This window comes from Pinus tabuliformis, chromosome 5_2 (assembly GCF_031772625.1).
Source record: "Pinus tabuliformis cultivar Carrire ecotype Pingquan chromosome 5_2, CPIR1, whole genome shotgun sequence".
NCBI classification, from domain to species: Eukaryota; Viridiplantae; Streptophyta; class Pinopsida; order Pinales; family Pinaceae; genus Pinus; species Pinus tabuliformis.
This window is the reverse complement of record NC_142306.1, coordinates 763,327,966-763,336,818: the sequence shown is the minus strand read 5'-3', so window position 1 is coordinate 763,336,818 and position 8,853 is coordinate 763,327,966. Positions and strand designations below refer to the sequence as shown.

The 8,853-nt window shown below is 35.9% G+C and overlaps 1 long non-coding RNA gene across 1 annotated transcript; it reads right to left on the bottom strand.

Moving 5' to 3' along the window:
* Positions 1-1,142: 1,142 nt before the first annotated feature.
* LOC149161524 (uncharacterized) lies at positions 1,143-1,780 on the bottom strand. The gene is made up of 2 exons (XR_016261503.1): positions 1,395-1,780; positions 1,143-1,223 (listed from the first exon to the last, which is right to left on the bottom strand). It is a non-coding gene; the product is annotated as an uncharacterized LOC149161524 (long non-coding RNA).
* Positions 1,781-8,853: the final 7,073 nt, after the last annotated feature.

The window sequence follows — 8,853 nt, the reverse complement described above, 5'->3', positions numbered from 1 at the left end:
GGTCAAATCTATACACTCCCCTCTTCTATTAGTGAATGTATATCTCCTGTATATACCCATTTTTTACAAAGGAATATGAAATTTAAGGTTTATAGTTATTGAAAAAAATAGACCTCAAGTTTAGAGAATTTAAGATAAAGAGGTTGTCTCATGTCAGGAATTTGTAATCCATGGATCTGCACAACTACCCTCTATTTTTCCAATTGAACTTCACATCCGATCAGTACTATAACAAGGTGATCATGAACACTTATTGAACGATTAATTTTTTGGTGTTGTTTATTGGGGAGGTTGACTAATAATCTGTCCACCAAGGTTCCATTCTTGGAATAACTACACCTCAGGCTAAGCACAGCCAAAGGTAGTTTGCTATTTGCAGTGCAACCCCTCTGGACATGATATGTCGTTAAAAGAACAAAAAATCATGTTCTATTCAAGACAGCTGCACATTTCATTTTAAAAACATGCTAAGAGACAAAAAATAATAATTTGACAACTTCATCAGAGTAGTTAACTTTCCAAAGAGTTCACTTAATTGAATTCTTAAATAAACATTGCTTAATATTTAGACCACTTTAGTATAATCACTATTTTGTTGCTGACAAATGAACAATTTCTCAATGTTAATAATCATCTATAGTTCCTATTATTTTTGACGTTGGAGGACAAAAATGCATGTGGATGTCTTAACAACTTGTTAAGTGACACTCATTCATGATTTTCTCTTAAACGTCACCCTTAAGAATGCCCTGGATCTTCCTTGAGGAGAATCGATTTTCTTAATGCTTCTTATTACATAATGGTATCCCAAAAGTATCATAAATCCAGTCCAATGGAGAGGTGTGACTATAGGGGCTAAATGTCAAAACATACATTTTGCATGCATGAGGCTTCACTGATGTTGTAAGGCTGCCTTTATGATTAGTTGCCAGAGTTCTGTGTTGTAATGTCCACACAGAGAAGACTATCAGTGAAATAACAAAAAATGTCATCTGCAACTGAGAATTAAGTATAACGGACACGCCATTGATAACCATCCTAAAATGTTTATGCACAACACTGGACATGTAGATGAAATTTACCTTCCATAAGTTCCTGACTTTGGCAGAAATAGAAGAGTGAAGTCCAATGTCTTTCCAATGTGCTGTGATCATTGCTCTTGATGAACTTCTATTCCATAAAACTATAACAATACAGTTGTTCGAAAGTGGACCAGCCCAAACCTGCATTGTCCTCCCAAGCTACAGTGAGAATGTGGGTGCTTAATAAACAGAGTTATATTTGATCCCAAACTTCGTCAGATCAAAATGAAAATCATTGAGCTTAAAGATTTAGGCACAAGTAAGATTTATATTGAGGAAAAATGAGTATTTGAATGGAACGGATGTGATTACCTCAAGATCACCATTTTGCCTCACTTCTCTCCCTTGTACTCCTAGTGGGTATGCACAGAGCAAGATAGTTCATGCTCAAATTTGAAGAAACTTATTGCAACAGACCGACAGAACAAGATAGTTCATGCTCAAATTTGAAGAAACTTATTGCAACAGACTGACAGAAAAGAATCTTCAATTATTTTGGATCTTTTCTTTAGAGTGTTCTGCAAATGGAAATGAAGCCACTTCTGCTTTCGTATAGATGCATTTTATTCCCTCAGAGATTTGAGAAAGGACACACCTTGATTGACTGCAATGACCGCTTTATTGCCAAGGATCTTCAACATTTTATCACTCAAAAATCTCACATCACAACCGATCAGCAGAGGTGCCTAAATCCCAAAACAGAAACGTAAAGAGATTCAATTAATCCACTCAGAAACCCATTTAATGAGAAGTCAGATTGGAACAATACATTGAAATTCCATGAAATGTACTGAAATCAGTTAGGTCCTTAAAAAAATTCTTCTGCTAGTAATGAGCAGAAATCTATAACATTAGTCTGGATGATTTCTAGAAGTTAGGAGCCTACGAGCAAAGAATCATCCCTGAGACATTGGCATGTCGAATACCTTCATAAGAGCCCACATGCTGAAATGTGAGCGATACTCATCTACAGTCATGTTGCAATTCCCAACCTCTAACATGTCCAAATCTGAAGATATGGGAAAACGTACAAGGTGTCCAAAGAAATTAACAGAGGACAACATTTATAAATCGTTTAATTTCCTTTAGTCAAATACAATGTTTCAAAAAACGCTTGTAATGATCTGGAATTAGTTGATGGTATTTATAGCGGTTGTTAAGTAAGAAGTGTATGATAAAAAGATAAAGCTACTAATAATTCTCTAATCTAGATGTTGTTGAGCCTATATGGCAAAAGCATAACATGCTAGGTCTCTGTAGGGAGAGGGAATTTGTGTGACTGCGTCTTCTTGATATGCATTTATCTTGATTCATGATGAAATAACAACAACTAAAGTCATGACCAAACGATGGTAAACATTTGATAAAAGTAACCAATGTTGCAAAGAACATACTAATCAATTTCGCTAGCTACAAAACTGCATTCGGCCCTCCTTCTTTGATGATTAATCTCTGAATTTTAGCACCTATCTACCTGAAGCATTTTGCATGACTGAAGCGGCCAATGGAGAATTTCGGCCTGCATATCTAAGGTGTCATCCAAGTATTTTTCATTCTGGTCTAGGGAGATCAAAGTTTGTAATTGAAGGATCTGTAAGGATTGATAAAATGTGGAGCAGTTTCGGCCCTATAATAGAGAAAATCTCTAAATAAGATCAAGGTAACATGACATTGATCTAAGTGTATTATGTTGCCTAACCTCAAGTAGTTGTCCCTCAATAGTATAGTCAAAATACTTGATCAGATATGTGTGATTTAGGACGATTCCTGAGTAGCATTGCTAAAGATCTATCGTTGTGATTCGACCTTATGTTTAACCTTTCACAGTGGATCTGAAAGGCATGTCTACAACCCTTCTATAGGGAACCTTTTCTGCCTTAGTGGTGACCTAACCAGTGACCTTGTGAAGTCCTGAGGTTTATGTTTGTGGCATCATGGCATCGTCCTGAATAAATTTATGAAGGTTTCCAGGTATGAGTAGAAGATGTATTAATATTCAAAATATGTATGGGAGGATATATGGCCAGTATATTTAATCTGTATGCAAAGAAACATTTGAAAAAAGGAAGCATGATCTCATCACAATTATAGTAACTACCTTAGGGGGTTGTCTAATAAACAAGGGTATTATATTAAGATTGTCGCTAAAGCGCAGATTTGTAATTACACCAAAATTCAGTAATCATAGAGACGTTGATCTGAAAGGAAAACATTTATGTAGCATATGCAGCCAAGTAATCTTCTTGGAACGAGATTCGGGAATAGTTTGGGCTCATGATTATCTTCTTGGGTTATGCTTCTGGTAGGGTTTCGTTGGGTTTTCTCAAGCCCCTTTTCACAGACAGCCCTAAAGAAGTTCACACTCAGATTCTTGACTATTTCCTGAAGCAGATCAAATTCAACCAGGACTGTATTTTGGGCATACCTCTACAATGCAAGTTCAGAAAAATTCGTTGATCTGAAGGGTTACTCTGTTTGACTTTTAGCTGGTTCTCAAATTCCTTAACAAATTTCTGAGGCTCTGTAATAATCACAGCCTCCTCTGAACACCTTAAATTGATTTTTAAAGTTGCTCATGGTATAGATTCTTAACTATTTCCTGAAGCTGATCAAATTCAAGCAAGACAATATTTTGGGCATACCTCTACAATGCAAGTTCAAAAAAATTCGTTGATCTCAAGGGTTACTCTGTTTGGCTTTTAGATGGTCCTCAAATTCCTTAACAAATTTCTGAGGCTCTGTAATAATCACAGCCTCTTTTTAACACCTTAAATATATTTTTAAAGTTGCTCGTGGTACAACAACCCCTATTCTGGTGAAGGTTCTTGGAATGTACTACAAGGTAAATCTGAAGTCTTCTCTGGAATTTTCTGACACCCTCAACGGACATGTCTGAAGTTCTGAAGTGAAATGATTAAATGGGCTATACGCTCTATTTTGCCTTCTTATACAGAGTCTGATTTTAGTTGTTTGTGGACCAGCAACATTCCTAGATTGGTTATGGTGTCAATAGAAGGACAACTTAGAACTTTGCATAAGGTATTGTAAGGGACAAGGGTGATAAAAGTAACCAATGTTGCAAAGAACATACTAATCAATTTCGCTAGCTACAAAACTGCATTCGGCCCTCCTTTGATGATTGATCTCTGAATTTCAGCACCTATCTACCTGAAGCCCTTCGCATGACTGAAGTTGCCTGTGGAGAATTTCGGCCTGCATATCTAAGGTGTCATCCAAGTATTTTTTCGGTCTGGTCTAGGGAGATCAAACTTTGTAATTGAAGGATCTGTAAGGATCGATAAAATGTGGAGCAGTTTCGGCCCTATAATAGAGAAAATCTCTGAATAAGATCAAGGCAACATGACGTTGATCTAAGTCTATTATGTTGCCTAACCTCATGTATTTGTCCCTCAACAGTAGCACTGCTAAGGATCTATCATTGTGATCCAACCTTATGTTTAACCTTTGATAGTGGATCTGAAAGGCATGTCTACAACCCTTCTATAGGGCACCTTTTCTACCTTAGCGGTGACCTAACCAGTGACCTTGTGAAGTCCAGAGGTTTATGTTTGTGGCATCATGGCATGATCTTGAATAATGTTTTGAAGGTTTCCAGGTATGAGTAGAAGGTGTACTGATATTCAAATTACCTATGGGAGGATATATGGCCAGTATATTTAATCTGTATATAAAGAAACATTTGACAAAACGAAGCATGATCTCATCACAATTATAGTAACTACCTCAGGGGTGAGGTGTGGGGAAGTGACCAATCCCAAACTCACCATGATCTAAAAAAACTAAGATCAAATAATTGCAGTTAATCATCCGGGAAGAAGAACCTTGTTCAAAACAAAGGAATCATTGGTTTAATGGTGAGGTCAACGGAGTTTTAACTTATAACCCAATGAATGAGATGAGATTCCAGATGAATAGGTCAGCTCAAATTCCATGTAAATTTGGCAGAATGACTACCTCTCGGACCTTGCAGAGAAATTAAAGGAAGTCTGCTCTACGAGGTGCAGCCCCTTGGGCCATATTTCTCGAAGCACAAAAGGAAAAAAGAGAACAAAAAAAGGGACAACAGTTCAATGATCAGCTTTCACAGGGTGGATCAAGACTAAACTTACGACATAGGTTTATCCTTAGATCAGGAGAATACTTTTAATACACAAAACCAAAAATCCAATACTAACCTCCTGCACGAACCTCACATAATCTGTCAACAGAAGTGGGTTAACAGGATCTGCCTGCAACATTTTCTTATAGTAAGAATCTATGTTATTGGAATCTGATCCAAATCCTCCTCCTCTCTCTCCATAGCTTCCTCCACCAAACGACTCACCTCTATTTTCATCGCCAAATCCTCCATTACCAGAACCAGTATCAGTCTTAGTCCAACAACAACCCTATCTCACACTGAAGCCAATCCAGTACCTCTATGTACCCTATCACCGGTCCAATTATAAATCCTCCTTCCAGATACAAAAAGCCCCTCACCTCCATGTATTCCACTGACTGCCATGAGTTTTTCCAGAGATTCTCCAGGGTTCTGAAACCCAATTGAAATTGGGCTATTAAAATCCTCTTCCAAAGACTCATCCAATAAGCCATTGATCAGAAAAAATTCTGTAGAGGGAATTTCACTGAGGTCCAAAGAAACATAACCCCTCCCTACCCTCTCCCTGCTTGAACAAGCATTAGGCATTAGGCAATGGGTCATGCAAATCAGCTTCATACAGTGTACTTACGAATCTCGGTTGTGCATCATGAAGAACCCACTTCAAATCGGCAACATCTAATTGGGTCAAATGAACATATATGTGCGCACTCAATTCTAATTCAGGTTGAATCCCAATAAGGGAATTCAATGCAGGGGTATATGACCTGTTTGAAGCAAACCGTTTCTGCAACGAATGTGTAACCACTTTGATCGAACGACTGAAATTTTTGCAATCGTCTAACATATGATCGTGTGGCGCACAAAGATGACAGGTGGGCAGAGAGGGGAGTTGATTTCAGAGGGGAACGCCTTACGGTGTAAATATATGTATTTATTTTAATTAAAAATATGATTAGGATTTTATTTGCATTTATTTTTACATTATTAAAAAAAATTCAACGCTTAGAAATTTTTTGATCACCGTGCATCTTTTTCAAAAATTCACAACACGGAAATTAGACAAAAATGTCTCAAATGTATTGGTAGTAGGTGGATGCAAGCTCCTTAGGGTGAATCATGACGCTTTAGTAGCCACATAAACATGGAAAAATAATAATATGTTAAATTGGAGCTATGGTGAAAGGATGAAACTTGGGAAAAGGAAAATGAGTTCGCTTCTAGAATGTATAATTTTTATTTAAAGAAATTGTCTAATTATGTGTATTTTAAGTTTTCTTAACATTGGTGTGTTATTTTCTTGTAAAATATGTTGCATATGTTTAGTGAGTGCAAACATCATGGATTTAGCAAGAGTCAAGACGGACCAAATCACCTGAGGTCTAAATGGTTTTTTTATAGGGCAAAACTTAAAAAATTACATCTCTATATATATACATTTTTAAAATTGCATTATTGAATGAATAAATGGATTCACCCCTTGAAAATCCCTTGAATACATGGAATAAAATAGCTTAAACATGCAATTCCAACAAATATATTCTCCATTCAAAATTAACCCTTAATAAAATGATCAAACTATAAAATAATGATACTTGAAATGCTATAACAATAATAATCTATTTTTTCAATTACATTATATAATATATACACATTTTATTATTATTATTATTTTAAGCCATGTAAATTGTTGACATTGAAATAATCTAGCTATGAGACATTTTATTTATGGATGATGTTGTTCATATTTATTTTTTGTTGTTTTCTATTAATATGTTTTTAAATACATTTCAATATTACTTAATTTTATATATTGAAATATTTTATTTATGATGCATATTGAATTTTTTAATTACTATTAATATTTTTAAATGTCACATATTAATTTTATATTAAGAATTGAAATAATCACACATCTTCCTCTTATTACTGTTATAAGGAAGGAATTGACTATTTTTACTTTCAATTACTTTTTCTCTTTGCACATTGAAATACTTTATATATAAAATTTGATATTAAATTAAATTAGTTAACATCTATATTCAAATAAATTAGTTAACATGTATATTAAAATAGTTTATTTATGTATCTAATTGAAATATGAAAATATAAATAATATCAATTTTTTTTTTTTTTATTATACGCAACATTAATTCATAATTTAAAAGGGACCTGTGTCAAATCAACATTGAACAAAGACAAAAGTACACCTCACTCTGATATTGGTTTGTAGAATGAGCCTCAAAATTACACATGACTCTCATAGTGGTTTGTACATTGAGCCTCGGCTCAATGATGGAATCTTGCTATAAAAATTTGTAGAGTTGTGGAGAGAAGTTCTTGGGCATATATATATATATATATAATTCATGAAAGTCATTATATATTTGAAATTATAAGGTCTTCCATTAATGCAATCTCAAAGGGTCTTAAAATTTTGATATATGTTAAGTGAAAAATGTATTAAAAATAGTAAGGGATGTTAATTTTTATTCTTTTAATTATATATTTAGAATTTATATAGTCAAATATATATGTATATATAGTTTCATCGATAACAGATTTGTCTAGCTTTACATATAGTTTCATGGATAACAGATTTGTCTAGCTTATAAAAAAATACTGTCAAAGATATGTGTGTGTGTGTGTGTTTGTTTATTCTCAAAAAATGTTTTTTTTCATGTATTTGCATCCCAAAACACCTAGTTTGTGATCCTGAACCTATATCAAAAGAAACTAAGTCACCTTCCATGTAGGATTCAGATCAGGAAATAAATATATTCAAAAAAGAATTTGTGTTTTCCTTACACATCCACGTACCAACAATATTACGCATTCCTAGTTCCCAAAACATGTGTGCATTTCTAGTGCTAAGAACACGCATATGTTCTTGCAACTAGTGACTTTAACACATGGGAAATGGTTGAGGTAGGCTTGGGGGGATGGGGAGGGTGAGATAGGGAGGTATAGAAGGGTCAAGGGATATAAGAGAAAAAGAAAGAGAGGGTTAGAGAGATATTGAGGAGTGGGGAAGAATGAGTTGGTGGGAAATGGTTGAGGTCGGTTTGGGGTGGTGGGGAGAGTGAGAGAGGGAGGGTTCAAAGGGGCCAAGGGATATATATATATATATATCTAGAGAGAGAGAGAGAGGGAGATGATGTGAATGGGAGGAAGAGAATGATAGAGGGGGAGGGAGGCACAGGGAAGGATGAAGGGAGAGAGAGGTAGGGGTGGGGAGATAGAAACAATGCTACAGGGGAGAGAGTGAGCGAGAGAGAGGATGGGAGGGCCGATTTTTGTGAAGCACAAATTGAGTGAGGGATATAGATGTAGAGGAAGGGGGAGAGAGAGGAAGAGGGAGTGATAGAAAGAGACATGGAGAGAGATGGGGGGGGGTGAAGGAGAGAGTGGGGAGATGGAAACTAAGATAGAGAGGAGAGAGATAAAGATAGAGAGAGTGATGATGGAGAAACTGAAGGAGAGGAGAGAGAGTGGGAGAGAAGGGGGGATGTGGGAGGGAGGGAGAGAAGGGGGTGATGAGGAAAGATGGGGGAGAGAGAGTCATAGAGTGATCAAAAGAGTGATGGAGAGAGGGACAAGTAGATATGGAGAGAGAGAGAGAGAGAGAGAGAGAGAGAGAGGTGGTGAGAC